At 33.2% G+C, this 16,162-nt stretch overlaps 1 protein-coding gene across 2 annotated transcripts in view; it reads left to right on the top strand.

Moving 5' to 3' along the window:
- Nucleotides 1-16,162, top strand: part of PCDH17 (protocadherin 17) — a 118,722-nt gene that overhangs the window by 21,882 nt on the left and 80,678 nt on the right. The gene's annotated exons all lie outside the window — the stretch shown is intronic.

Genomic DNA, 16,162 nt, shown 5'->3' with positions numbered 1-16,162 from the left:
TGGTACACATTTGAGATATCTAGAATAATTACGAGATCCCTTGGATAAAAAGGAAATAGGCTAAGACAAAGAGAGTATGATTTTCTCCAAGTCTTCCTTGGTTTGTTGCTCTGTTTGTTGTCTGAAATTTGTGTAATGGGAAAAAGAAAGTGATTAGACAGGTGTTTCTTCAGCCTCTGGGATCAAATTTCTTGAAATATTTATATAGTGAACAGCCAGATGTACACAACATAACCTTATAATCCCATTTCACAGCTTTTCCAAATACTGGGGAGCTCAATAAATAGGAAGCCGATTATATTGGCAGCATAACTCCATTAATAGGATTCAGATCTGCCTTATTGACAAGCCAGTGCTGTTAATATGATTCAGTATATTAAATTGACAGGGGAAAATACAATGATAGAATCCATCTGCAAGCTAATTGACAGGGAAGCTCTTTCAAAAGGTTTTTAATGTGGTTTTTATTGACAATATTGTGTCAGTAGGCACATACCTTTGGTGAATGATCTAAATGTATCAGATCCTGTGCTGCTACTACCACGTAAGAATGAAGGGGTTGTCGTTAGGTGTCCCAGACTTCATTTTCACTTTGCTATAGGGCACAAAAAGCATATGCACGTGGTCTTCACCAAAGAGCAGTCTTCCTAGCATCTTAGAGGCAAAGGCTTCCTAGAATTTGACATGTTGTGAAATTATTTTAAATGTGCTCATCAGTTTTTTAAATGAATAGAGGCAATTCAGAGTAATGTAATAATGTGTCATGATTTTCATTATGTTTATTTATTGGCTCTGCAATAACAGACAGAACTAATGGTAGACTTTCAATAACAGCTAATGTTGCATTATAGTACTGAGGGCACTTTTTGAGTATAGGAGGTGTTTTGATGGCTCAAGAAAAGTAGAATCATGGGTGCACAAATAAGATGAAAATAGGTAAAAGTTTTATTCTTTGGAGCAATTACTTAAAATTTTATTGGAATACACTTTAAGGATTGAGGAGAAAATAAGAAGGTCATTATTCCTTTTCAAAATGTAAGGCAAATGCTGAAATGTCCTTGGTTTAAGAAGTGGAATAAAGTACAGATTATCATAAAATATTTACTATTATTTTTGTCCTTAATTTTCTTTCTGGAAAACAACTGTTTTCTTAAAAATATATATATATATACATATATTAAAATGGAGCTTTAACTCATAGATCAGATAACAAATAGAGGACAGACATCAGTACTGCCTCAAGAATATCACCAATAATAGTTGATCATATGGGAGAATTAACCTTTGGACTACAAGTCTGTTAGATCATCATTGGTATTTCAGGTGCAATTCCACTCTTCAAAACTCTGATACTTTATAATACTTTAGTTGAGATTTGAGGACTGTTAATAGAAAATCTCATTTAAAAAAAATTAATAGTTATGAAGGTGAGCAGGAAGGTCATAGCCTCCACAGGGAGAATATGCTTCACTGTGGTAGCCTGCTACATCAGGACTGACTACTCCTCCCCTAATTCTTGAGAATCAGTTCTGGTTTGCTTTGTTTTGGAGGCAAATCAATATTCTCATTAGAAAAATAAATTTCCCTCCAATAATAAAACAAAAATTCCCAACATATAAAATCTCAAGGCATCTTGCACCCAAATTTAGCCTCTGTTTATTTTATTTATGCCAAACTTCATAGTTTGAATTGGAGCAACTGGTACATGATATTGTGACTTTTTAATCTTTAGGGTCTCAAAATGTAGATCTCTGACACAGATAAAAGGACTTTTCAAATAAAAAAATTAGTGAGGAAATTACTTGGTTCTTGCCATACTAATCCATGACTAGATATGACTAGTTGTCCTTATGTGTTAATCCATGTCATCTTCATAAACAGACTGGAATGTCTCCACTGTGGTTGATCTCTCTCACTAGAAAAAGATGGGCAGGTACAAAGAAGACAAGACAGATAATATTCTGTTCTTATTGATATCTTCTCATTTATTGATTTCAGGAAGCTTAGGGACCTCCTTGAACTAATCTCACTAATGATTTTTAAAAATCATGAAAGGCTTATAATGCTAAACTCTCCCATAAGCAAATTGTGCTTTATGTTGGTATCTAGACTATTCTGGTAATTAGAAAAAAGGAGCATTAGGCAATGAGGAAAGCATGAACAGGGACTGAGAGAATTGTAAGGAAGGGGTGAAATAAAGAATAGATCCTAAGTGCTATAAAGGAACTTAGTGATGTTCTTTATTTCATATAGGAAAAAATTGCCATCCACACCAGGAAATGAGTTGTTGAGTTGAGATTTGAATTCAATTTTTCTAACTCCAAATCAAATGGTTCTAGTAAACTAAAGAACATTTCATGATGAATAGGACTTTAGGAAATCTTAGTGCTTTGGGAAATACAGGATTCTATAATATTTTAGGGAATAGCTTCATTGCTGTACATTGGTTATGAAATTTGGTGTCTTCAGATATCTTATCAAAAAAAGACAATGTATACACAAATTAGCAAATCTTAAGGAATTATATAAATACTTTCTTAGTTGTTTATGACTTTGACTTCATATCATATAAAGTCCTAGAGTTCAAAAGTGGCTCTCTGCAACCTTATCTGCTCCAAAGCTATGATGAGAAACTGATTTAATTCACAGAATCAGAAAATAAAATTAAAAATAATTATTCATTACTAGAGGCAGTGGGGTATATATATTAGAGCCCTGTACTTATTAAAAGTCAGAATGACATATAGGAATCCAACTTCAGATCCTAATGAGCTATGTTACTTCTTAAGTCATTTAGCCCCTTAGGGCTTCAATTTTCTCATCTGTAAGTTGTGATTATTAATTGCAGGTATCTCACAGGGTTGTTTTAAGGATCAAATGAGATAATACATGTGAAAAACTTTGAAAACCCAAAGACACTTAAACAATGTGAGTTGACCAAGGTGCCAATCAGAATCCATCCTTCTATGGTGGAGAGGCTTCAGAGGGAGCCCAAATGTATCAGAATCCATGTAGCACTCTAGAAATAAAACACTCTAGAAATAAAACATGGGAGCCATATTTGGACTTGGAATGGTTCAGTAGTTAGGACCTGTGTTATGAGCAGATTTCCCCAGTTAAAGAGTCTTATAGAATCCTGCTCAAAGCTGTGATGATATCCTAGAAGATCCCTGGGCTGAGATATCTCTCGATCATTTCAAAGCCAAACCAAAGTGCCCAGCAGGTCCCCTGCTCTTGTTCCTCCCCTCAAAGGGGACTACAGAAGGCTGTGGGAGGCTTAGAATTGGAACATATAAGTTGAATTGAATACTTTAAATGAATTGACTTTATTCCTCCAATATATACTTACAACTAGGAGTATGGGCAAGTTTCTTAGAATGAGAGTAATATTAAACAAAGCCACAATGAAAACTGGGTCATGCACAAGTGCAAGTTATTCCTCGTGTCACCTGCTGAGCCTGTGGGTATTTAGATGTCATAGTGATACTATGCTGTGAAAATAGGTAAGACAACAGAGGGAAGAGCAACACATACATTCTGTAGCAGTGAGGCCAGTCTCTAGGCCAATACCAGAATGATGTCTCTCTGGACAAGACTGGGTCACTGAAAGTCTTTTTAAATATACTCTATTGTAAATACTGGTGCACCAGTACACTTAATGTCTGTAAGCACATCCAGCTTGCAGGTGTTTCCCTGGTGGTATTGAGCTTTCTTATAGTTTAAGTGGTGTGGGATTGAATATAAACACGTTATAGATTGTCTAACACTAAAACCCACTTTTAAAAGTATGTTCGCATAGATTTTTCACCCAGGCACTGATTACATAAGGGACACTTGAATACCTTGCAGAAGATGAAAATCCCAGCACAAAAAAATAAATGCATAATTAAACATACGCATATTTTAAGTCCCAGAATTGTTTTTACCCCTAAACTATTAACTGATTTAGCTTTCCAAATAGGCAAAGGTTTCAATAATCATTTATTTAAAGTATATTCCTTATAGCAAGCTAGTTGTGGATTTCATTTCTAGGTATATGGGATAGAATTGAAAGTTGTATGGTGAGGCACTTAGCAGAAGCAATCTTTTCAAGGAATCTTGTCTCTTTTTAAAAATCACTTTCATTTTTTTGAGAAAAAAAATGTACCATGTAGATTATAAACAGTTTCTAACAAAATCAAGACCATTGTCTGTTCTTTCAAAACTAGATTTGGAAGGATATAGACCTATTGTTTTGTAAAGTGATTGCCATTATATAAGATCACTCATTTTACAAGAGCAGAAAAATACTTAGAATTAAGATCTTCAGGAAAAGAAAGAAGTAGAAGATGTTTGAATTACATATTAAGTGACAGTCTGATAAAGAGGAGAGATGTTTCATTTTATTTTCTACTAATGTTTAATTTAAAATATGTTAAAGTCTGTAAAGACATTTTACATCATTTTAATTTCAGGTAGAAAAAACCCACCTACATAAAACAGATTTGCATTGATTCATACATTTTGAATCTGTTATTTGTATAATTCAGAATAAAAAAGAGGATTTACATTAGTAGCCTAAATAGTCATAGATTAGAACAATACTTATTTATTTATTTTAAATGCATGATTATATTTTTCTTTTAGACAGTTATTTCTTAGAACAATTTATTCCAAATGTTTCTATTTTATATTTTTCCAAATTTCTATAATTGTCTTCTTGACATTTTTCCCTACTTAGAACTCATAAGAAATGAGATACTTTAAATTTTCTTTTCATTTTTGTTAGGATTTGTAAATTATTCCAGCAAGTTCACTAAAGCTTCTGTCTAAAATTTAGCACTAATAGGATCTTTTTGAGGCCTAAGGCTCTTCAGATTTGTCAGGTGTCAGACTTCTCTCAAATAACCTACAAATTGTTTTAAATATCTACTTACTATTTGAATAAATGATTCATCAAACAGCTGAAAGGCTTTCATTCCCCTAGATCCAGAAAGCAGAAATGAATACTCCGCCCTCCAAAGTCTCTATGCTCTAAGAATGTACAGTTTAATTAAATAATTAGATAGATAACATCTTACATATATGACATAAAGAAAGTATCTGAAAGTAATCTAAAAAAGTAATGCATTAACAACTGGGGCAGAAGGAAAGGATGCCTTCAAAAGAAAGGGCCTGAGATGACAAAGGAGAAAGAAAGAAACTATTGAATAGAAAGATAGCTCTATTCCATTTCAGTGCCAATTCCTTTTATTTCTAGTTTTTCAGGGAGATTTATTGATTTACTTTTGATATTGGTAACTTGAATACAAAATGTATGTTGAAAAGCAAATGAATTAATAAATTAGTATTAAAATAATTTTATTTACATGTAATTTAACATGTGTTTACTCAACTTTGTAATCTTAATGAATATCAAAAGATAGGCAAATAGATAATGAAAGAATAAAGTAAGTCAGCATGCTATATTGAATAGAGGGCTGGCCTTGGATTAAGGAATGGAGGAAGGAAGGAAAGAAAGAAAGAAAAAAAGAAAGAAAGAAAGAAAGAAAGAAAGAAAGAAAGAAAGAAAGAAAGAAAGAAAGAAAGAAAGAAAGAAAGAAAGAAAGAAAGAAGGAAGGCAAGGATCATTTATTAGGTATCTACTATGTTGCAGACTTTGTGCTAATCATTTAATATCTGATCCTCATAGCAACCCTATGAGGTAGGTATTATTATCTCCATTTTACAGTTGAGAAAACTGAAGCAGATACAGTTTATGTGACTTATCCAGGACTGCACACCTAGAAAGTTCCTGAGACCAGCCTGAACTCAGGTTTTCCTGACTCCAGGCTGGACTGGTTCTCTATTGCAGCACCTAGCTGTCCAAGAAGACTTAGATCCAAATTCATTCTCTAGAAGATAATAGTTGTGTGATCTTGGACTAGTCAGTTAACTATTGCATATTCTAATCAGCTTTCTAAAACTCTAAGTAAGGTACAGACCTCTCTTCATTGATAGAGGAGTTTCTTATACCAATAGAATGATACAATCCCTATCCGTGCATCCATCCATCTGTCTGTCATTCCATTTACCCATCTACCTACCTATCTAATCTCTCTCTCTGACTCTCTCCATCCATCCATCCATCCAATCATCCTTCTATCCATCTATCTATCTAGGGAAATATTTATTAGATATTAATAGCTATTCATACAATTTTATTTTATCTGGCCAAAAATCATTTTAGTTTACAATTGTAAAATTCTTTGTTAAATTCTAATATATAAAGAAAATGGAAACACAAATACTCTGATTGGACTATCTTGGACTTTAACTAGAAGTGAAAATATAACCATTGTATTTCCTTACTAAATTGGCAATCATTTTTTATATTTACAGTTTAATTGTAATCATCATAGTGATGATTGATTATTAGGTAGTTTTCAGTAATCTCTAGGGTGGCTCATCAGTGCTGACTATTTCTACTGAATAAATAGCATGTCAGCAGGTGTTAAGAAACTGGCAAATACTATTTAGTTTCGGCTATGAACCAGCATCAAGATGGACAACTTTGGTGAAGACTTTGAAGCCTTTCAGTTTTCATTCAAAATTAGGTTTAATAATTCATGAAACTACAGAATTTCAAAGTAGAAAGAGACTTTGGAGACTATCTAGTTCTACTCATATCTGAGAATGAATCTGCTGTAAAGAATTCCTAATAAATAGTCTTTTAGCTTGTATTTGAAGACTTTTAGTGAAGGCCACTGGTCTCTTTCTGGCATATCACATCACACTTACAGATGACTCATTGTAAGAAGTATCCTTGAAACCAGATGTGTTGGTAAATGTTTAACAATTGACATTCCAAGATAGACAAACTTTTAAATTCAATTGTCATCATTAATACTTTTCCTGACACTCGCTTAAGTCAACAGACCAATAAATCAAATCTTGATAAGTAGCATTTCCTTATTTCCTAGGAGTAAATGCTCATACTCCAAAACACCTCTATTGGATCAATCCTTAATCTTTCCTTTGGTGATTTTCCAGTGCTGTTCCGAATTCTGCCCTCTGGGCTCAGAAAAATCAACCTATTCCACATAGTAGCCTTTCACATACTTGTAAAGATAGTTCTAACGTACAAGCTAACCCCATTTGCCCTCTTAAAAGGCTCCTCAAAAGTCATGGTCCACCCCTATTCTAGGTACTAACCAACTTACTATCCTGTCCTTCCTAAAATTTGAGACTCTGAATTTAGCAACAACAAAAACCCCACCTCTATATTCAATATGATCAGGGTAATGTGCACCAGGCCTATCACATACTTTTTTTGCTGGATATTATATCTTTCTTAACAAAATATAAATTTCACATTAGTTATTTCTTGGTTTGTTTGATTTTGTGCTATGTCGTAGTGTTAACTTTTTATGCTTGCAGTCAATTAAAACTCAAAGATATTTTTTTTAGACAAATTGTTCTCTAACTATACTCCCCACATTAAGCATGTGAAAGCAATTTTTTTAATCCCAAGTATAAGGCTTTGCATTTCTCTTTACTAAATTTCATCTTAACAGAGTCAGCTCAAAGTTCTAGCCTTTCATGACCTTTTAAAACCCTGACTCCAGTATCCTGCATTTTAACTATCTCTCCCAGCTTTTTGTCATCCACATATTTGGAAAGTATGTCATCTATGCCTTTATCCAAGACAGTGATAAAAATGTTAAATAGCACAAAACCAAGAACATATACTAGAGGACTCCACAAAAGACTTCTTTTCAATTTTAAATGAAATCGTTAATTGATATAGGTTGTTTTTGTCCATTTGATCAGTTTTTTAAATCTATTTTATTGTTCTAGTTTTGCTGAGAGATTTCACACAGGCAGATCAAAGTCCACAACACTCTTCCTGGGATCAGATTAAAATATAATATGGAAATATTTAACAAAATAAAACATACAACAAAACATATATAATATTAATATGTGGTTTTCTAAGTCAATATGAACCAGTTTAGTGACCTTTTATTTGAGTTTAACACTGTTGCTCTTGACATTATTATTATTATTTTGTAAGAAAAAGATCTGGATATTTTATTGAACTGCAAAGTTGGGCTGAGTCAGATTACGATGTGGTTGATTGCCAGTCTTGGGCAATTAATCAGGGCATGTAGAGATATAATATTTCTGCTCCTTTTCCAAGTCAGTTCTTGTATTGAGTGTTGTGTTTGGTTCTGGGTACCACAGTTTAAAGATATTAATAAACTGAGGAGATTCAGAAAAGGACAACCAGAATGTTGAGGGGGCCTTAGTCTATGCCATATAAGAATTGATTGAAGAAGTTGATAATATTTAACCAGGAGAGGAGAAAACTGAAGGGGGACATGATAGATATGCTTACATATGTAAAGGTCTGTCATGTAGATGAGGAGTTCAATCTCAATGTCTTGACATTATTCTTAAAGAATCATGCCATATTTTTATATTCATCCATTGTTAATTGCCTTTATTTACATCTTGGCATACGTGCTTATTATTTTTTAAAATAAAATTTTCATTTATTTCTTTTTTTGTCTTCCTTTATATTTCCAATTTTGTTCTTCCATTCTACCTTTAGCAGAGATCAGAAATACCAAGGTATTTCTTATAACGAAGATAAAAAGGCTCAGCAAAGTTACCTAACACATTGAAACAGTGAAGCCATAGATGTCTTTTTAAAAATTGGTTTGTCAGTAAGTCCAAACTAGTTTCTTTAAACAGCTCAGTGCTTCAGCACATTTTTTTAAGGGGCTTTGGAATTTTATTCTTGAGAATTTACCATCCTTTTAGGTTGACTTTCTATGATGAACTTTATGCAGTGGGATAATGAGCACCTTTTCTCTGAACTTTTTGAAATTTGCTCTGACAGATCTATGGTACTCCTGAAACAATAGCCTTTTCTTCTTCCATCACAAAGAGAGCAATAGTAGTTACCTTTTTTCTGTCCCCAGAATCTCATCATTTCTTCATCAGTGAAATCCCACCTTGATAGTGAGATTCAAGTGAAGTTCTTTGATAGTGAGATTCAAGTCCACTGTATCCCTCCTAATGATTTCCTTCACCTTTTGAAAAATGAAATTATCATTAAAGCAAATCCATGATTTATTTGCTGCACTGCATTTCCAGCAGATATCAATATAATTGAAATTTCTCCTTACTTTATCATGATTTCATATAAAGCTTCTGATCTGCTTCTACAGCTCATCTATTTCCTCTTTTTGGACAAGGGACCTGTAGCTATCTCTGTATACTCTGATGAAAATATCACTTATATTTTATTCTCCATTAATTTTCACTCTAATATACTCTACCATTCTCTTCTATTTTAATTTTCGATGTATTTCTATGAGAATAAATTTAATATACAATGTTACTACCCACCCCCACATCTAGTATATATCTCCAAGGCCATATTCCAGGTTTAGTCAGTATTCTACCAATTCTCAGTCGTAATTTCAGATTACATTTTCCTTTTTGTGGTAGTTTATTTCACCTGTTATCTATCCACTGGCATCTATGTTGGATATCTGTACATGGCCATCTGAGATCATGGGTTTTATAAGGATTTCTTCCTTTGGCCTTTTCTCCTATGAATGTCTGGTTATGAATGCTGCTATTTTTCTTTCTACATTTTTGCTACTCTATTATCCAACTTGATCAGGATTAATAGGCAGTTGTGTCTCCCTTCTTTTTCTGTTTAAATTCACTTTGAAAAAATTAGTAAGCCTAGAGGCAAACACATTTTTACAAATCCTTGTTAAGTATACTTCATCTCAGGCCAAAAATGTAAAACCTATCTTTAGATATCATCTTTTAACAAGATATTTGCTTCCCAATAATAATTTAGTAGCTTTGAGGATTTAAAAAGAGCTTTCATAGTTCTGTCCCTGGGAATGCTTCCAGGTCTTTATTAAAAATGATTCTTAATGTGCCCACATTCCAAGAACTCGGAACATGGAGAATGAAAATAGTCTTTTTTTGGTTTGTCCATTGGAAGCCATGTCTTTGGCATTGCTTTCTATGGAAACATATACATGAAGCAAGACATATATGCATGTCATGATAAAGAAAGGTTAAAGGGTTGGAATGGGGATGCCTGTAGGACATGTGGGCTCTCAGGAATAACATTTAATGATAGAACAAGTTCTACAATGAAGTTGTAAAATATTGGATACAATAAGTTTCTTTTTAAAATATTATCTGGCTACTTCATTCCTTCAAAGAGCCATCATTTTATTCATACATCTTCCCTCTATTAACACAGTTTGCAGTCATAGGTGGCTTTCAATCTTCTAGTGATAAGCTTTTTTCCCCCAATATAATTAGTTAAACCTTCAGACACTAAATAAACAATCTCTTACTTAAAGAGCTGTATACCCTAAGATCCTTACAGTTTGAAGGAATGTGTCAGATATTTAAAAAAAAAAAGTTATTTCTATAATGTGAATGGGTGTGAAAGTAAGTATTTATTGGAAGACAATGAAGTAGGACTGGAAAAAAAATCATTTCAGAGCCCCAGACAAGGCCATCTGTCCTATATGCCTAATGCTCCATAGTAAACAATTTTTAATGCATTCTGGCTCCCAGCTGTCCCCTAAGCAAAATTTCAAATGAACTTTGGCTCTGACCATTCTTCTTCCTGAACCCATTTCCCCCTCTCTTGTTTTTTCCTGATGAAGAGCAAGTGACTAATGTCTTCATACCACCCCACCCAAACAATTCATGTTTGAATTCTTTTAAAGGTCCTGGAATTCCAAATTGACACCTCATCCCTCAGCTGTTAGTCCCTCCCACTTAACTTGCACTGACTTTATATACATTTTATACGTGTTCATTGAATGGTTTTTTGATTGATTGATCAGTGCATACTTTCTTTTCCCCAGCCAAAATTTCAAGTTCTCATTTTCTAATTAATAAAGCAATTGATACTAAGATTGATAATTGTAAGGTTCGTGTTAAAAATAAACTTGAAGTTAATTTTGTCCTGAAAGGATAATTTGTCTTCTCCTTCCACAGTTTTACACCCACATTAGTCTCTAGATGTAAAATATTTGGGGTCATCATTCATTTAATCAATCAACAAGCATTTATTGTATTTATTATATAGTAGGAATTGGGGTACACATACAAAAAGAAAAGGAAAAAAAATAACATCAAACAAGTTCCTTCAATGAATTTGCCTTGTTTGGGAGAGAGAAAGAGGGTGACATGTCAATGGACATTCATTAAGTGCTTAATATGTTATTCCAGACTCTGTATTGAATTCTAGGGAAACAGAGAAAGATAAAAATACAGCTCCTAATCTCAAGGAGCTCACATTCCAATGGAGAGGGCAGCATGTAAAAAACCGTACATGCAAAATATGTAGTGTAGAAGTAAGGTAACATCAAAGGGAAGGGAAGCAAATAATACTTTGTTTTGTAAATTATCAATATAATTTCACTTTCTTCGGCCTTTTAAAACCTAAAATCCCCAGAAACCTAGAGATTTTTTGAATTGAAAACAAGAGGCTAATCATTATAGGATAGTGTACATTGGTTTGTTGGCACACAGAATAATTGGAAGTGATTGGTCAGAGTTCCTGAATTCATTGCTTTTACTTATCACAAACCCTTCCATAGCTTTGATTCTCTTAATTTCTTTCATATTTTTAAGGAGGTCTTTTTTTCATGATTCATAAATTATACAATTAAATCAAAACACTGAAGAGGTATTGCCAGCATTAATAATGGTATATAGAATTGACATTCTAATTTGGGAGGGCTGTCAGTCTTTCACTAACTTTACTGAAATTCATGTCCTCCCTATGGGTCTTAAGTCAATTAACCCCATGATCATTCTAAGTGTGTTGGGTACCTATGTACAAATTTTCGTCTGGAGTAAACTTTATTTTTCTATTCCAAATGAGGAAAGAGCTTTTCAGATTTTATCTAACCTTTAGGAAAAACAAAACACATACCAAAAGTCCACCTAGATATTGACTGACTATACTTGTGCAAAACGTATGATTTTAGAAATTGTTGATAAATATAGTTATTGCCACATTTTATGTTGTATTAAAAATATATTTCCAGAGCCATAGGTGTTGTCAGATTCCTTTATAAGTGGTGGCTTACAAAGCTGCTGTTTACTTTAGCAGCGTAGAGAGAAGCACACCATATATTCCGTCTAAGGCAAAGCCATCAGGAGCTATGTCAGCCTGAAAAGGCTTAAAGTGAATTATTCACCTCTTAACACTCCCTTGTGTTTGGTCCCTGGCAAAAAGAATACTTGTTATCAATGCAGAAAGCAGTATCTGTAAATTGAGGGAAAAGTTCACTCCAGTTTTCCAACTAATGTATACCTGTGTACACAATCAAAGCTATCTGTAAGCATTAACATTTTTCAAAAGAACACTCTTTCCCCCTTCTCCCCTCCTCCCACTGTAGGAAAAGTCTGAATCTTTTTGAACATGATTGTACCTGAACGTGTGGTGAGACCGTTATCACACATAATATTACATTCCAGCGTTGTCATTAAAAGCATTTATTAAGTGACCATGAGAACGAAGCCAGTTACAAAGCAAAAACAAAAAAACTCAAAATATCACCTAAGAATATTAAAATTGTTTCTGCTCACATCAAGACTTAATCCAGCCCTAAAGACAGTGGATCCAAAGGGCACTTGGTGGGAGCACGTCCTTTGCAGTGACATGGATTTGTACTCAGTAGCCCTCAATCTACTCCACAAGAGATCTATCACTTACTAACTTATGGAACATGTTCTTATTTCCAAACTGTAAGAATTCTTGCTATAAATTACAAATGATGTTCCCCCATCTTTGTAGCATCACACGAATGGAAATAGACATCATTGGCAGAAAAGAAACTGAAGTAGAATTTAAAGCATAAGGAAGATGAACCAGTCTCTTGTCTACGATGTTGGGGTAGTTTGTAGAAAATGAAAGATGTAACATACAAATGGACAACCAGCATAGATTTTAGTGGGGCATTGCATGTGTGGGGTTCAGGAGGAGGGAATCAGTGCTAAACTAGGAACATAAAGAACTCTACAATTTAAATCCAATGCTTATTTTCAGCAGATCAAATTCTGCAGGTAAAATAAAACTTCATGGAATCCCTTGATCACTGTCCACAGAATAAAATTTTTCTAGGGTCTATCACAAACTTCTTTAAATGAAAATTCATTGAAAGGCTCCTATTTCTCCTTTGAAATTTCATAAGGAGATTGATCCTTATATTAGAAACTCATAAAGATGCATTTCTGCTCCCTTTTTGCCATGCCTAATTCTTGGTGATTTTTATACAAAGCTAAATTTTCATCTTGAACTGACCTCACATCCATTAATTCATCATTTATCATAATTGTAAAATGATTCTGCAATTTTTTGCATGTACTACTTCAGTTTTCCTCAATACTTGGCAACATTTCATTGATTTTTCTGTGAATACATGGTGTTATGCTCCTTTGCGATTAGAATTAAAATTAAATTATATTTTCATTTTGCATTTTAAACTATTGTTTAAGATAGATTCAAGTTTTCTCATGGTGAAGAGATCTCTAGGTTCCCTGTTTTGAGAGAAATTCTACCCCTTTCAAATAAAGTTATTCTGCAATCCTCTCAAAAGCATTTAATTTATAGTTGAGTAAAAGGGATTTGCCTGCAATGGAAATCCTTGAAAGAAATGAAACTCTTGTTAAACAAATGCATGTTTGAAGATGAATTTCCAACAGTATTAACTATGTTGTCTGATGTGCCTGAGTATTACATTTTACATTAAAATTATTTGTAGCTTATCCAAATGGATGATTTGTTCTATAGTGTAGATTTCTGGGTTTTGATTCTCTATCTGTAAGAAATAATACATTCTGAACTATATTTCATAATTAAGAAGGTCCTATCATTGTAAACATTTTTGTTGTTGTTGTGAGACAGTAGGTTCTCTAAAATAAGATGCTAGCTTCTTAGGTACCTGCTTTGATTCATTTATATTTACCCTTTACAAGATAATTAGTCAACCTAAACTAAAATTCTAGAAGGCAACCATCATTATCCAGAATAAAAATACTCAGCAAAAACAATTTAAAACTAATTTCTGCTCACTAGCCTCATCATTGTGAAACTAACTTTCTTTTTCTATATAATTGATAGCTTTTCCTTTGATTTTTAAATTTACTTTGTTCATTCTTTTTTTTTTGTTAACTTACTTTATTCTTCTACTCTATTATTCTGTTTCTTTAGCTCCTTTCATTTACATTTTAATTTAAAATTTCTCCCTCTTCTCCTTTCCTCCAACTTCTTCTGTTTGCCAATTTTGTTTTCTGGGTCTTTTTTTAAAAGAGAATTTTTTTTCCTTTGTTCTCTTCAATACTTGAAGACAATGAATAGTACCTTATACAACAAAAAAGAGTTGAGAAAAATAGGTATGCGAACAACATGACATGACATCTTTTTCCCTTTTTTCTCAGATTCTGATGCAGTAGATGGAAGATATACACATATAAGCATATAGAAAATTTTTTCTAAAATCATTATTTTTATTTTTTATATTATCAGTTCGTTACCCATTTCATCAAGAATATCTGTTTTAATTTTAAAGAAAGGATTCTGAATCCTTCCCTTTTCTAATCTGATGAGCAAATGTTTGACAGACTCTTCCCCTATGACCTGAAAAAAGTTTGGAGTGTTATAGTATATATTCACAAATAACTGAAATTCTTTAATTTGGAGGTCCTAGGTTCAAACCTGGCCTCAGCCACTTCCCAGCTGTGTGACCCTGGGCAAGTCACTTGACCCCCATTGCCCACCCTTACCACTCTTCCACCTATGAGACAATACGCCGAAGTACAAGGGTTTAAAAAAAATTCTTTAATTTGTTAGAGCTCTAGCTACCTGAAACATTCCAAGGCTACCATAAACCTCACTGTACAACATAAAACTGTTACCTAGAATTGTAATTCTTCATAAATGTATATCTTTTTTTGCATCTGATTTTATTTTATCATAATAGTGTTGACCTGCCTATGAGCAAAAAAGATCTGAGAAAAACCTTCAATACAGAGAGTTTTGCAAAGCTAATTAAATTAATGAAATCAGTTGTACTCTACATACAGATAGTTTTGCAGCTTTTTTGTTATCGGAACATCAAGTTTTCCCTGAAAAGTCTATATTTTCCCATAATGTAGACCAGAATAATGATGCACCTCTGAAATTAGAACCCAGTACATTAAGTTAATGAAAACACCCCTAAGACTGATCCTGAGGAGTGAAATGGGAGAAAAAATAAGACAGAATACTCTTCATTGCCCTCATCTTGGTGGATAGTTTGCAACAAGCAGTTAGATAAAGAGAAAAATTGCATAGCGTAAATTAGCCATTGAGTGATTTCTCTCCTACCGTTTCCAAACATTTAAGACTAAGATCAGTCATGAGAAAGCTTTAAAACTTTTTGTTTCTAGTGTGTTTTTTTTTTCTTTTTAACAACATAAGTCAGGAAGTTCCATGCTAAGGAAGTAGTTTATGGGGAAGTAAAAAGTACCACAATATTTAGATTTAGTTGTTCATTAAAATATTTGGTATACAATATTATGCCTTACCATGGACCTTTTACCTCAGTAATTGTACATTTTCCACATTACTGGTACTTATGTGCTAGAAGAGATTATAAAAAAAGCCAAAACTGCTCACAGCATAATAGCGTGATATGAAGGGATGCAGAAAACAAGAGATGCTTTGTCTCTAAGTCAGCTGCAAGGAGAAATGATGTGTATGAATGTACAGTATAGGGAGTGCAGTGAAAGATCCAGTCTCTTCTCCAAAAGGACCCTGGTTGATGATACAAGGAGAATTCAGTTCTTTTTGGCAGATCTCCACATTAGCCTGGATACTGTTTTAAAAAAAAAAAAAAAGATGAAAAGGAAAAAAAAATAGTAGTAGCTCCACAATTTGGTCACTTGGAATGAGTTATTCTTTAGAAATAACATATATTCTCTCCTTATTTTTGCATTATAATAATTGTTAACATAAATTCACAACACACATATATTATTTAGAAGAAATTGGCAGTAATGAAATTGGCAGTAACAAGCATTCCAATGGCATCATTCAGATGCCATTTCTATACTTTGGACATGACTATTAATAAGAATGAGAATTAATTGTAGT

The sequence above is a fragment of the Gracilinanus agilis genome, chromosome 3 (assembly GCF_016433145.1).
Source record: "Gracilinanus agilis isolate LMUSP501 chromosome 3, AgileGrace, whole genome shotgun sequence".
NCBI lineage: Eukaryota > Metazoa > Chordata > Mammalia > Didelphimorphia > Didelphidae > Gracilinanus > Gracilinanus agilis.
The sequence above is the reverse complement of the archived record's forward strand: the minus strand, read 5'-3'. Positions and strand labels throughout refer to the sequence as shown.